The sequence below is a fragment of the Lolium rigidum genome, chromosome 7 (assembly GCF_022539505.1).
Source record: "Lolium rigidum isolate FL_2022 chromosome 7, APGP_CSIRO_Lrig_0.1, whole genome shotgun sequence".
Taxonomy (NCBI): Eukaryota; Viridiplantae; Streptophyta; class Magnoliopsida; order Poales; family Poaceae; genus Lolium; species Lolium rigidum.
Genome location: NC_061514.1, coordinates 321,677,740 through 321,691,919, shown reverse-complemented (window position 1 = coordinate 321,691,919; position 14,180 = coordinate 321,677,740). Strand labels below are relative to the sequence as shown.

Below are 14,180 nucleotides of genomic sequence, written 5' to 3'. Positions count from 1 at the left end.
TGCATTTATTCCAGTCGAGGTAGGTCTTTGCCGGCACTTTTCGAGAAATGCCGTCGTATGTATGTTAAGGCACAAGGACGGATGCCAGTAATAGCTATTTCAGGCAGTTTAGTTTGTGCCTATTAAGAGTTTTGCCGGCACTTTTGATCTGTGCCGTGGAAGGTTTTTGCCGGCACTTTTTCGAGATGCCGCGGAATCTTTTTGCTGGCACTTTTCCAAAGATGCCGTGAAATCTCTTTGCCGGCACTTTTCCAGAAATGCCATCCAAACTTTTTGATGGCACTTTTAGAAGATGCCTCCGATTACTTTTTCAGGCTTTTAATTCTGGTACCGCTGATTATTTCTTGGGCATTTTTATAGTTGCTATAGTGCCTGCAAACATTCAAGCAATCTAGCAATGAAGCATACATCATACTCAAGAAGTCAAGTAATGTTTAAAACCAATATTTCCAACCAATCTTGGTCTGAAAACAACATTTTGAAACATTCAAGGGTTCACAATCTAGGCATCTAACTTACATGACCAACAGGGTTCATCTCCAGATCATGAACAACAAGGTTTGAAACCATTAGATAAAATATACAACATACAACAAGGTTCATATAACAGGGTTCATCTAACTGGCTTCCATCTTGTCTTCCTCACTTGTTTCGACGATGCTTGTTCCTCCAATGTCAGCACACTGCCATCAGATCTAGAATAAACAGAGCAAACATGACAAAAGTAGGTATGTTTGTTATATCATGGAAGTAGATATATTACCGATTGCGAAAATAAAATCCAATTGCAACAATAACGTAAAGAAAAGTGTCTAACATTCGCATTTACAAATTCAGTAGGTCAAAAGCTTTCTGGAGTTCCAGTGTTTCAAGAAGACTGATCTGTTATGTTCAATTTACAATTAAAGCAAGTCTAAGGTTTTGTATGCACAAGTGAAGCAACTATGATACACAAACTTATAACAAGTTGTCTTTATCTTTTCACTGTATTATAACTTATAACATAACTGAGCACATGAATAAGGATTTGGGGGATTTGCTTAAACATGCTCGTTGGTTCTCACCAATGGGGTGGTATAAATTGAAGACATTAAACATGCTTAAAGTGGCTAAAAAGTAGGTCGTGCATTACAGAAAACTGGGTTCTACAGGAAAAAGTATATAGTAGTAGACTTTAAGCAATGAAGCATCATTTATACCTTGCCTCCAATCTTGTCATTGACACTGCAATTTCAACATAACACATGTGAAAAAACCAAGCATTCATACATAGGTGGAAAAGAACGGGAACACTCAATTTAGTATTCATTGTGCAAAATAACATGGTACAAACTCTATATCTTTTAAATCCCCGGTTTGCAAATATGTGGTACATGTATTATTCCAAACAGCTGAAAACAAAAAGAAGCAACATACCATCCTTTTTCAGCATTACTGAACCACCTGAAGCCTTCAGAGGTTAGAACAGACATATCTAGCCGATCCATCAGCTGTACTTGTGCTGCTCGTTGTTTGGGGGTGTGGCCAACCGGGAACATCGGCAACGGGCCAGCGGCAAGCGGGCCAGCGGCAGTGAAGCTACTGGTAGAATCTGCAAGCAAAATGAAAACCCATTATACTTATTTCTAAAACAGTAAACTATAGTTACGAATTGTGAACTGCTATAGATCGGAACAGCCTTTGGGCGTCAGTAAAATATTCAAATAAAATGCCTATTTCATGTTCGTAGAATATTGCAGGGAAGCTACGATACATGAAAGTTAAAATATAATCTAGAGGGGACATGGTCACTATGGATGAAGTTCCCATACGTTCAGCAGGTGGGCAGCAAGATGGCAGTACCAAGTACTCAGACCAACAATAAATGGGTTGAATTATATGCTTGTAGATGGTACTCATACAACAGTTCTCACACTAAATGAAGAAAGATGGAAACAAAGTGTATTTGTAAATCTCAGAACCAAGAAAAAAGAACAAAATAAAAATAATACTAAGATGATTGATCCTTTCCGTGGAAGAACTTTGGAAGAAGGCATCACAAATTCGAGACCTTGTACCGGGATTGATTCCTCCTCGTTCTGATCCAAATGAAGTGTTCTCTCAACTCGTAATCTACAATATAGCTTGCTTATCACTTTGCATTGTTGCATATTTTAAATATGAAGTCCTATAAAAATATCTCTATACCTAAAAGAAGTTAAGAGTGCCATCTGAAGGAGATATGCCCTAGAGGCAATAATAAAGTGGTTATTATTTACATCTTTATGTTTATGATAAATGTTTATATATCATGCTATAATTGTATTAACCGAAACATTAGTACATGTGTGATATGTAGACAAACAAGAAGTCCCTAGTATGCCTCTTAAACTAGCTTGTTGATTAATGGATGATTAGTTTCATAATCATGAACATTGGATGTTATTAATAACAAGGTTATGTCATTGTATGAATGATATAATGGACACACCCAATTAAGCGTAGCATAAGATCTCGTCATTAAGTTATTTGCTATAAGCTTTCGATACATAGTTACCTAGTCCTTATGACCATGAGATCATGTAAATCACTTATACCGGAAAGGTACTTTGATTACACCAAACACCACTGCGTAAATGGGTGGCTATAAAGGTGGGATTAAGTATCCGGAAAGTATGAGTTGAGGCATATGGATCAACGATGGGATTTGTCCATCCCGATGACGGATAGATATACTCGGGCCCTCTCGGTGGAATGTCGTCTAATGTCTTGCAAGCATATGAATAAGTTCATAAGAGACCACATACCACGGTACGAGTAAAGAGTACTTGTCGGGAGACGAGGTTGAACAAGGTATAGAGTGATACCGAAGATCAAACCTCGGACAAGTAAAATATCGCGAGACAAAGGGAATTGGTATTGTATGTGAATGGTTCATTCGATCACTAAAGTCATCGTTGAATATGTGGGAGCCATTATGGATCTCCAGATCCCGCTATTGGTTATTGGTCGGAGTGAGTACTCAACCATGTCCGCATAGTTCACGAACCGTAGGGTGACACACTTAAAGTTGGATGTTGAAATGGTAGTACTTGAATATGGAATGGAGTTCGAATATTTTGTTCGGAGTCCCGGATTAGATCCCGGACATCACGAGGAGTTCCGGAATGGTCCGGAGAATAAGATTCATATATAGGATGTCATTTTATGTGAATTAAAATGTTGCGGAAGGTTCTATGGAAGGTTCTAGAAGGTTCTAGAAAAGTCCGGAAGAAACCACCAAGGAAGGTGGAGTCCACATGGGACTCCACCTCCATGGCCGGCCAACCCTAGTGGGGGAGGAGTCCCAAGTGGACTCCCCTTAGGGGGCCGGCCACCCCCATATGGGAGGTGGAACTCCCACCTTTGGTGGGAGTCCTAGCTTGGCTAGGTTTCCCTCTCTTATGGAAGGTTTTTGGTTCGGGTCTTATTCGAAGACTTGGACACCAACACTTGGGATCCACCTATATAATGAGGGGCCAAGGGAGGGGGCCGGCCACCCCAAGACCACAAGCTGGCCGCCCCTTGAAGTGGCCGGCCACCCCCTCCCAAACCCTAGCCGCCCCTCTCCTCCATATCTTCCGCGTAGCTTTAGCGAAGCTCCGCCGGAGTTCTCCACCGCCACCGACACCACGCCGTCGTGCTGTCGGATTCAAGAGGAGCTACTACTTCCGCTGCCCGCCGGAACGGGAGGTGGACGTCGTCTTCATCAACAACCGAACGTGTGACCGAGTACGGAGGTGCTGCCCGTTCGTGGCGCCGGAACCGATCGTGATCAAGATCTTCTACGCGCTTTTGCAAGCGGCAAGTGAACGTCTACCGCAGCAACAAGAGCCTCATCTTGTAGGCTTTGGAATCTCTTCAAGGGTGAGACTCGATACCCCCTCGTTGCTACCGTCTTCTAGATTGCATCTTGGCTTGGATTGCGTGTTCGCGGTAGGAAAAATTTTGTTTTCTATGCAACGTTATCCTACAGTGGTATCAGAGCCGTGTCTATGCATAGATGGTTGCACGAGTAGAACACAATGTTTTTGTGGGCGTTGATGCTCTTGTTATCTTTAGTTGAGTACTTTGCATCTTTATGGCATAGTGGGATGAAGCGGCTCGGACTAACTTTACATGACCGCGTTCATGAGACTTGTTCCTCGTTCGACATGCAACTTGTATTGCATAAGAGGCTTTGCGGGTGTCTGTCTCTCCTACTATAGTAAAGATTCAATTTACTCCTCCATTGACAACATTAGTATCAACGTTGTGGTTCATGTTCGTAGGTAGATTAGATCTCTCTCGAAAACCCTAAACCACGTAAAATATGCAAACCAAATTAGAGACGTCTAACTTGTTTTTGCAGGGTTTGGTGATGTGATATGGCCATAATATGATGATGAATATGTATGAGATGATCATTATTGTATTGTGGCAACCGGCAGGAGCCTTATGGTTGTCTTTAAATTTAATGTTGAGTAGTATTTCAAAGTAGTTGTAATAGTTGCTACATGGAGAACAATCATGGAGACGGCGCCATTGACCTTGACGCTACGCCGACGATGATGGAGATCATGCCCGAAGATGATGGAGATCATGCCCGTGCTTTGTAGATGAAGATCAAAGGCGCAAAGACAAAAGGGCCATATCATATCACATATGAACTGCATGTGATGTTAATCCTTTTATGCGTCTTATTTTGCTTAGATCGCGACGGTAGCATTATAAGATGATCCCTCACTAAAATCTCAAGATAATAAAGTGTTCATCCTTAGTAGCACCGTTATCAAGTCTTGTCGTTTCGAAACATCTCGTGATGATCGGGTGTGATAGATTCAATAAGTACATACAACGGGTGCAAGACAGTTTTGCACATGCGGATACTAAGGTGGCCTTGACGAGCCTAGCATGTACAGACATGGTCTCGGAACATATGATACCGAAAGGTAGAGCATGAATCATATGGTTGATATGATGAACACTTTGAGTGTTCGCCATTGAAATCACACCTTTTCTCGTGATGATCGGGTTTAGGTGCGGTAGATTTGGTTCGTGTGATCACTAAGACAATGCGAGGGATATTGTTTTGAGTGGGAGTTCACCTAGGTTTTTAATTATGTTGAATTAAAATTTGAACTCAATTTGTCATAAACTTAGTCTAAACTTTTGCAAATATGCGTTGTAGAGATGGCGTCCCCAATCAATTTTAACCAGTTCCTAGAGAAAGAAAAGCTTAAGAGCAACGGTAGCAACTTCACCGACTGGTTCCGTCATGTGAGGATCTTCCTCTCTGGCGGAAATCTGCAATATGTGCTTGATGCACCGCTAGGTGACCCTCCTGCGGAAACTGAAACCGATGAAGTAAAAGCTGTTTACGAGACTCGGAAAACTCGGTACTCTCAAGTTCGGTGTGCCATCCCGTGCGATCCGGAATCCGATCTTCAAAAACGTTTTGAGCACCACGATCCTCATGAGTTGATGAATGAGCTGAAAGCTATATTCGAGACTCATGCGGCCGTGGAATGCTATGAAGCATCGAAACAATTCTTCGAGCTGCATGATGGAAGAAGGTAGCTCCGTTAGTGAGCACATGCTCGCCATGACCGGGCATGCGAAGAAACTCGGTGACTTGGGAATAGTGATTCCTAACGGATCGGGGATTAATCGTGTCCTTCAATCACTGCCACCAAGTTACAAGAACTTTGTGATGAACTACAATATGCGGAACATGAACAAGGAGTTACTCGAACTCTTTGGCATGCTAAAAGCTGCTGAGATTGAGATCAAGAAAGAGCACCAAGTGTTGATGGTCAACAAGACCACCAGTTTCAAGAAACAGGGCAAGTCTAAGGGAAAATTCAAGAAGGGTGGCAAGAAAGCTACCACGCCTCCTGTGAAACCTAAGAACGGCCCTAAGCCTGATGCTGAGTGCTATTACTGCAAGGAGAAGGGACACTGGAAGCGTAATTGCTCCAAGTATCTGGCAGATCTAAAGAGCGGCCTTGTCAAGAAGAAGAAAGAAGGTATATCGGATATACATGTTATAGATGTTCATTTCATCGGTTCTCGTTCTAGTACCTGGGTATTTGATATCGGTTCGGTTGCTCATATTTGTAACTCGAAACAGGAACTAAAGAATAAACGACAACCGCTGAAAGATGAAGTGACGATGCGCGTTGGAAACGGATCCAAGGTCAATGTGATCGCAATCGGCACACTTCCTCTACATCTACCTTCGGGATTAGTTTTAAGCCTAAATAATTGTTATTATGTACCTGCGTTGAGCATGAACATTATATCCGGATCTTGTTTAATGCAAGACGGTTATTCATTCAAGTCCGAGAATAATGGTTGTTCTATTTTTATGAATAATATCTTTTATGGTCAAGCACCACAAAAGAATGGCTTATTTCCGTTAGATCTCGATAGTAGTGATACGCATATACATAACATTGATGCTAAGCGAATTAAATTGAATGATAATTCTACTTATATGTGGCATCTGTCGTCTTGGTCATATTGGAGTGAAACGCATGAAGAAACTCCATACCGATGGATTACTTGAATCACTTGACTTTGAGTCACTTGATAGATGCGAAGCATGTCTAATGGGAAAAATGACAAAGACTCCATTTTACGGTATGATGGAGCGAGCTACCGACTTATTGGAAATCATACATACCGATGTGTGCGGACCAATGAGTGTAGCATCGCGCGATGGTTATCGTTATGTTCTAACCTTCACAGATGATCTGAGTAGATATGGGTACATCTATTTCATGAAACATAAATCCGAAACTTTCGAGAAGTTTAAGGAATTCCAAAGTGGAGTAGAAAATCAACGTAACAAGAAGATCAAATTTCTACGATCTGATCGTGGAGGTGAATATCTGAGTTATGAGTTTGGCATGCATTTAAAGAAATGCGGAATACTTTCACAATTGACACCGCCGGGAACACCACAACGAAACGGTGTGTCCGAACGTCGTAATCGAACTCTCTTAGATATGGTTCGTTCTATGATGTCTCTTACTGATTTGCCATTATCATTTTGGAGTTATGCATTAGAGACAGTCTGCATTCACTTTAAATAGAGCACCATCAAAATCCGTAGAAACGACACCGTATGAATTATGGTTTAATAAGAAACCTAAGCTGTCGTTCCTTAAAGTTTGGGGTTGCGAAGCCTATGTAAAGAAGTTACAACCGGACAAGCTAGAACCCAAAGCGGAGAAATGCGTCTTCATAGGATACCCTAAGGAAACTATAGGGTATACTTTCTATCACAAATCCGAAGGCAAAATATTTGTTGCTAAGAACGGAACCTTTCTTGAGAAAGAATTTCTCACTAAAGAAGTGACTGGAAGAAAAGTAGAACTCGATGAGATTGGTGAATCTATACTCGTTGATCAGAGTAGCGCAGTACCGGAAGTTGTACCTGTACCGCCTACACCGGCAACAGAGGAAGCTAATGCTAATGATCATGAAACTTCGAACGAGGAAACTACTGAACCTCGCAGATCGACAAGGGAACGTACCACTCCTGATTGGTATGATCCTTGTCTAAATGTCATGATTCTGGATAACAATGATGAGGACCCTGCGACGTATGAAGAAGCGATGATGAGCCCAAATTCCAACAAATGGCAAGAAGCCATGAAATCCGAAATGGGATCCATGTATGATAACAAAGTATGGACTTTGGTAGACTTACCTGATAGCCGAAAGGCTGTCGAGAATAAATGGATCTTCAAGAGAAAAACAGATGTCGATGGTAATATTATTGTCTATAAAGCTCGACTTGTCGCAAAGGGTTTCCGACAAATTCAAGGAGTTGACTACGATGAGACTTTCTCACCCGTAGCGAAGCTAAAATCTGTGAGGATTTTGTTAGCAATAGCTGCATTTTTCGATTATGAGATTTGGCGGATGGATGTCAAAACGGCGTTCCTTAATGGAGACATTGAGGAAGAGTTGTATATGGTACAACCCAAAGGTTTTGTAGATCCTAAAAATGCCGACAAAGTATGCAAACTTCAGACGTTCAATCTATGGACTGAAGCAAGCATCGAGAAGTTGGAACCGACGCTTTGATAAGGTGATCAAAGACTTCGGGTTTATACGATGTCATGGAGAGGCCTCGTATTTACAAGAAAGTGAGTGGGAGCTCGTAGCATTCCTAATATTATATGTAGATGACATATTATTGATTGGGAATGATATAGAACTATTAAGCAGTGTTAAAGGTTATTTGAATAATAGTTCTTCAATGAAAGACCTTGGTGAAGCATCGTATATATTAGGCATCAAGATTTATAGAGATAGATCAAGACGCCTAATAGGGCTATCACAGAGTACATATCCGGACAAGATTCTAAAGAAGTTTAGAATGGACGAAAGTAAGAAAGGGTTCTTACCTATGTTACTGAGCAAGGTCTTGAGTAAGACTCAAGGACCGGCTACGGCAGAAGAAAGAGAAAGGATGAGTAATATCCCCTATGCCTCGGCGATAGGATCTATCATGTATGCCATGCTATGTACTAGACCGGATATAGCACATGCTGTTAGTTTGACTAGCGGATATCAAAGTGATCCAGGAATGGAACACCGGACAGCGGTCAAGAATATCCCGAAGTACTTGAAAAGAACTAAGGATATGTTTCTTTGTTATGGAGGTGACCAAGAGCTCGTTGTAAATGGTTACACCGATGCAAGTTGGAACACCGATCCCGATGACTCTAAGTCACAATGCGGGTACGTGTTTATATTGAATGGTGCCGCGATGAAGTCGGGCAAGCTCGAAGCGGTGCACGGTGGCGAAGTCTTCAACGGAATCGAGTAAGCGGCTTCGGAGGCTTCATCGAAGCGGTATGGATGAAGAGGTTCATTGTAGAGCTCGGTGTGGTTCCTAGTGCATTGGACCCATTAATCATTTACTCGTGATAACATGGGTGCCATCGCCAATGCACAAGAGCCAAGGTCACATAAGAGGCTGAAGCATATCAAGCTGCGTTACCACTCGATTCGCGAGTACATCGAAGATGGAGAAGTAAAGATTTGCAAAGTACACACCGATCTGAATGTAGCAGATCCGTTGACTAAAGCTCTCCCTAGGGCAAAGCATGACCAACACCAGAATGCCATGGGTGTTAGGTATATTACAATGTAATCTAGATTATTGACTCTAGTGCAAGTGGGAGACTGAAGGAGATATGCCCTAGAGGCAATAATAAAGTGGTTATTATTTACATCTTTATGTTTATGATAAATGTTTATATATCATGCTATAATTGTATTAACCGAAACATTAGTACATGTGTGATATGTAGACAAACAAGAAGTCCCTAGTATGCCTCTTAAACTAGCTTGTTGATTAATGGATGATTAGTTTCATAATCATGAACATTGGATGTTATTAATAACAAGGTTATGTCATTGTATGAATGATATAATGGACACACCCAATTAAGCGTAGCATAAGATCTCGTCATTAAGTTATTTGCTATAAGCTTTCGATACATAGTTACCTAGTCCTTATGACCATGAGATCATGTAAATCACTTATACTCGGAAAGGTACTTTGATTACACCAAACACCACTGCGTAAATGGGTGGCTATAAAGGTGGGATTAAGTATCCGGAAAGTATGAGTTGAGGCATATGGATCAACAGAGGGATTTGTCCATCCCGATGACGGATAGATATACTCTGGGCCCTCTCGGTGGAATGTCGTCTAATGTCTTGCAAGCATATGAATAAGTTCATAAGAGACCACATACCACGGTACGAGTAAAGAGTACTTGTCAGAGACGAGGTTGAACAAGGTATAGAGTGATACCGAAGATCAAACCTCGGACAAGTAAAATATCGCGAGACAAAGGGAATTGGTATTGTATGTGAATGGTTCATTCGATCACTAAAGTCATCGTTGAATATGTGGGAGCCATTATGGATCTCCAGATCCCGCTATTGGTTATTGGTCGGAGTGAGTACTCAACCATGTCCGCATAGTTCACGAACCGTAGGGTGACACACTTAAAGTTGGATGTTGAAATGGTAGTACTTGAATATGGAATGGAGTTCGAATATTTTGTTCGGAGTCCCGGATTAGATCCCGGACATCACGAGGAGTTCGGAATGGTCCGGAGAATAAGATTCATATATAGGATGTCATTTTATGTGAATTAAAATGTTGCGGAAGGTTCTATGGAAGGTTCTAGAAGGTTCTACAAAAGTCCGGAAGAAACCACCAAGGAAGGTGGAGTCCACATGGGACTCCACCTCCATGGCCGGCCAACCCTAGTGGGGGAGGAGTCCCAAGTGGACTCCCCTTAGGGGGCCGGCCACCCCCATATGGGAGGTGGAACTCCCACCTTTGGTGGGAGTCCTAGCTTGGCTAGGTTTCCCTCTCTTATGGAAGGTTTTTGGTTCGGGTCTTATTCGAAGACTTGGACACCAACACTTGGGATCCACCTATATAATGAGGGGCCAAGGGAGGGGGCCGGCCACCCCAAGACCACAAGCTGGCCGCCCCCCTCGAAGTGGCCGGCCACCCCCTCCCAAACCCTAGCCGCCCCCTCTCCTCCATATCTTCCGCGTAGCTTTAGCGAAGCTCCGCCGGAGTTCTCCACCGCCACCGACACCACGCCGTCGTGTCTGTCGGATTCAAGAGGAGCTACTACTTCCGCTGCCCGCTGGAACGGGAGGTGGACGTCGTCTTCATCAACAACCGAACGTGTGACCGAGTACGGAGGTGCTGCCCGTTCGTGGCGCCGGAACCGATCGTGATCAAGATCTTCTACGCGCTTTTGCAAGCGGCAAGTGAACGTCTACCGCAGCAACAAGAGCCTCATCTTGTAGGCTTTGGAATCTCTTCAAGGGTGAGACTCGATACCCCCTCGTTGCTACCGTCTTCTAGATTGCATCTTGGCTTGGATTGCGTGTTCGCGGTAGGAAAATTTTTGTTTTCTATGCAACGTTATCCTACACCATCTAGTTCTACATTAGAAGCAAAGAATGCAGATACGCAAGCCTTTGTTCACTGTAAAAGAGATACTCAGATATGCACATTAGTAAAGAAGAATATGCTTGGAAGCTCATGCTTTGAAAGCCCAATGGCTATGCTTAGCTCAAAGTTGTGTTAATTTGCATGTGTATGATATGGGTCTAACATAAGGAAGGCGAACTTTCCATTACCTCGTATGTCAGTCCATCATCCAAGGCTTTATCTTGTCAACCTGCAAATTTTTCCTAGAAAACATGGAGAAGGTATGATCACCAGGGCAAGAATCAAAGAAACAATAATACTGCACTCATCCTCTCCAAGATTATGTACAAAGCCTTGCACACACAAAGTGCCAACCTCTACCTGGTTATTGCATGTCCTCACACAAACCATGTCCCGAGGAGACAGTGTTGTTGGAGGCAGTTTATGGGTGCCTTCCACTCTAAATAGAATGAAACGTAGGCCTCCCACAACCGGCATACAGCAAGTGTAAGAATAGAATTGCCTGATTCATATTCCACAGCTTCAATGAACCATCAGCACTGCCACTAACCAATTTGGTTGGATCTGCAAGTGAGAAGTCTACTGATCACACTCATGTTCCCTCATTCCAGTAAGATGGTTACACAAGAACCATAAATTCGTTCAAACCTGGTACTGCAAGAAGCGATGGTCCACGCAGCTAGCAACATACTACATTTGTGCTTCCTGGTGGTAAAGTTTGAAAATAATTCCATCAGCACATTGCATAGATATTAAGATGGAATCATAGACACGATCAAATGATTTAATTCTTAAAAAAATAATCTACTGAAACAAATTTAAGGTGAAGAAGATGCAGCAAGAACATCTATATTTGGAAATCAGAGCTCCTAATAAAAATCAAAACTAGACAAGCCCTTGAGCAGAAAATGAACCAAGAATGCATATATACATGGAGATCGTCTTTGCAACAAGATGATGTGTCTGTGCTTTGAATTGCCTACAGATATATTTGCACGTCCCTGCTGGTGATCGCCATGGCGTGCGTCTTATAACGTAATTACATAAGTAGGGAAACACATGATAGAAAGCATACATGATGTAAAAAAAAAGAATCCTGCTTGACAAAATATTGTAGTGGTGACCAGGAATTTTATGGATAGGTTCAGGTCTACTTAACATAAGAGGTTGTCTGGTCATGTCCAGGAATGACCTTCTTGGCAGAAAAATAGTGTTGTATTTTAGAATGTATATATATGTTAATACAACCTAGTTTTATGTAGTGTGTATTTTCAAATAGACACAAAATATCATTTATAGGCACTATTTAGGACCGCCTCCTTTCAATTCTGAGGCTGTATTTAGGACTGAACTATAATTCACAACCCAGCTCATGCAATTTCAGCATTTACAAAAAGAATTAGTAAACAACAAACTTTAATCACAATCCAGTGCATGCAATTCCAGCACCTACATAACAATCAAGCATTTACAGAACTGAACTGTAACTAATTACTATCCCAACAATCACATTCACAATCCAGTGCAAACTCACACGATCCCAACAAGCTAACTTACAGAACTTAACAACATTGTAGCTCAACATAAGCTTCCTCTTGCTCAACGTTTCTTCACATACTCTTGATTTCTGCATTAAGGCACAATTAATAGATTAAACTACATGCATAAAGAAAAGTAGCAGGCTTATACTCCTTATATGTTACTGCGTATATTTATGCAAAAGTATCAACATACATCAGGTTTGTATCAGATTAAGATTCCAGGGATAATATAAATTTCGGTAGATTTCAAGAATATTAACAGTCCGGTGAAGGGAAGGCACTCACATCAGCAACACTGATTTTATCCGGTCTGGAGACATAATCTTCCAAATCAACCTCGTCACTCAAGTTCATTTTAGAAGTACAGACCTAAAGATAAAAAAGTTCAGTCGGTTACCAGAAGAAAACAAAAAAAACATAGCATAGAAAGTATCATACAACTAAGTTTTTCAATAGTTAAATCATGTACATAAAAGATTTGTGCTTGAGCCAATTTACTGTTCTTACTATAATGAGCACAAGTAACAACCCTAAACACACACATCAACTAGACTGTCATTATAATTGAAGGCAAATTGAGAGGCACTAATCCCACATGAACCGATTGAAAAGTATGTGATTGGGTAGTGTGAGGAGAGCACGAGAAGAGCAATATCTTTTAAATACTTCAATATTGGACATTTATAATCTTCAAAAGAGGAATGAACTCATCTGCAAATGGAACAACATTATCTAAGAAGGTATGCCTTAACATACCTAAGATGTACTACTTGAGTTAATGGATGCTAGGAATAGCAGCTCTGAGGTGAGCACGAGAGCTGGACCTGATTCGGTCCCATCTGAGCGTGGGCAACTGCACCACCGCACAGACCCGCAATACTGATCCAGGGGAGATGTGGTGTCATCCTCCTTCTGCTCCAGTTAACTGCAACATTGCAATACAAGCGATCCAGTTCATTTGCAAGACAAGTACACAAGCTATGCAAGTGATATTAAGTGTGGTGGTACCTCAGATGCCAAGATCACATCACGTCTCTCCTTGGGGGTGAACAGATCGTTGCTTGGGTTGAAGTGTGAACCGTTCTTTCCGAGGCTTCCGTACCACTGCAAACATTAATGCATTGGAGAAGTCGGATTCAGTGCAGTTTTCAGTTGAAACTTGAAACTTGAGGATTCAGAGCACAATGATTCTTACAAGGTAGACAGGGAAAGCCAGGAGCAGGTATGCTAGTGAGAAGTGTAGCTTCTTGGTACTCGGCTCCAGCTCCTTGTACACATTCTATATGATCTGCATCTAGAAGGGTACATCAGCTGTAAATAATCAAGCATGATTATTGATTTAAGGATTTGATCCATCTTTGGTTAAATTGCTATGGTTAGACATTTATGTCTTAATTATTCCTATACTTTCACATGAAAATAGCTCTATGACCCATCATAAAAGGTGTATTTGCTCATATATATAGCTGCACCTAATCTAGGCTCCGTCCTAAAGGAATGAAACTTGACAAGATATTAACCATGTTGTATAGATATCTAAATGCTAAGTAAATCCATGTCGCACTCGGGAAGACTTGTCACATATAAGTTCACACCCACACACACATACTTGAACTTGTCCTCTTGCT

The 14,180-nt window shown here is 41.7% G+C and overlaps 1 long non-coding RNA gene across 1 annotated transcript; it reads right to left on the bottom strand.

Moving 5' to 3' along the window:
• Positions 1–593: 593 nt before the first annotated feature.
• On the bottom strand, positions 594–13,686 carry LOC124676767. Its single transcript, XR_006993788.1, has 3 exons — positions 13,561–13,686; positions 13,309–13,477; positions 594–695 (listed from the first exon to the last, which is right to left on the bottom strand). It is a non-coding gene; the product is annotated as an uncharacterized LOC124676767 (long non-coding RNA).
• Between the last annotated feature and the right edge of the window lie 494 nt (positions 13,687–14,180).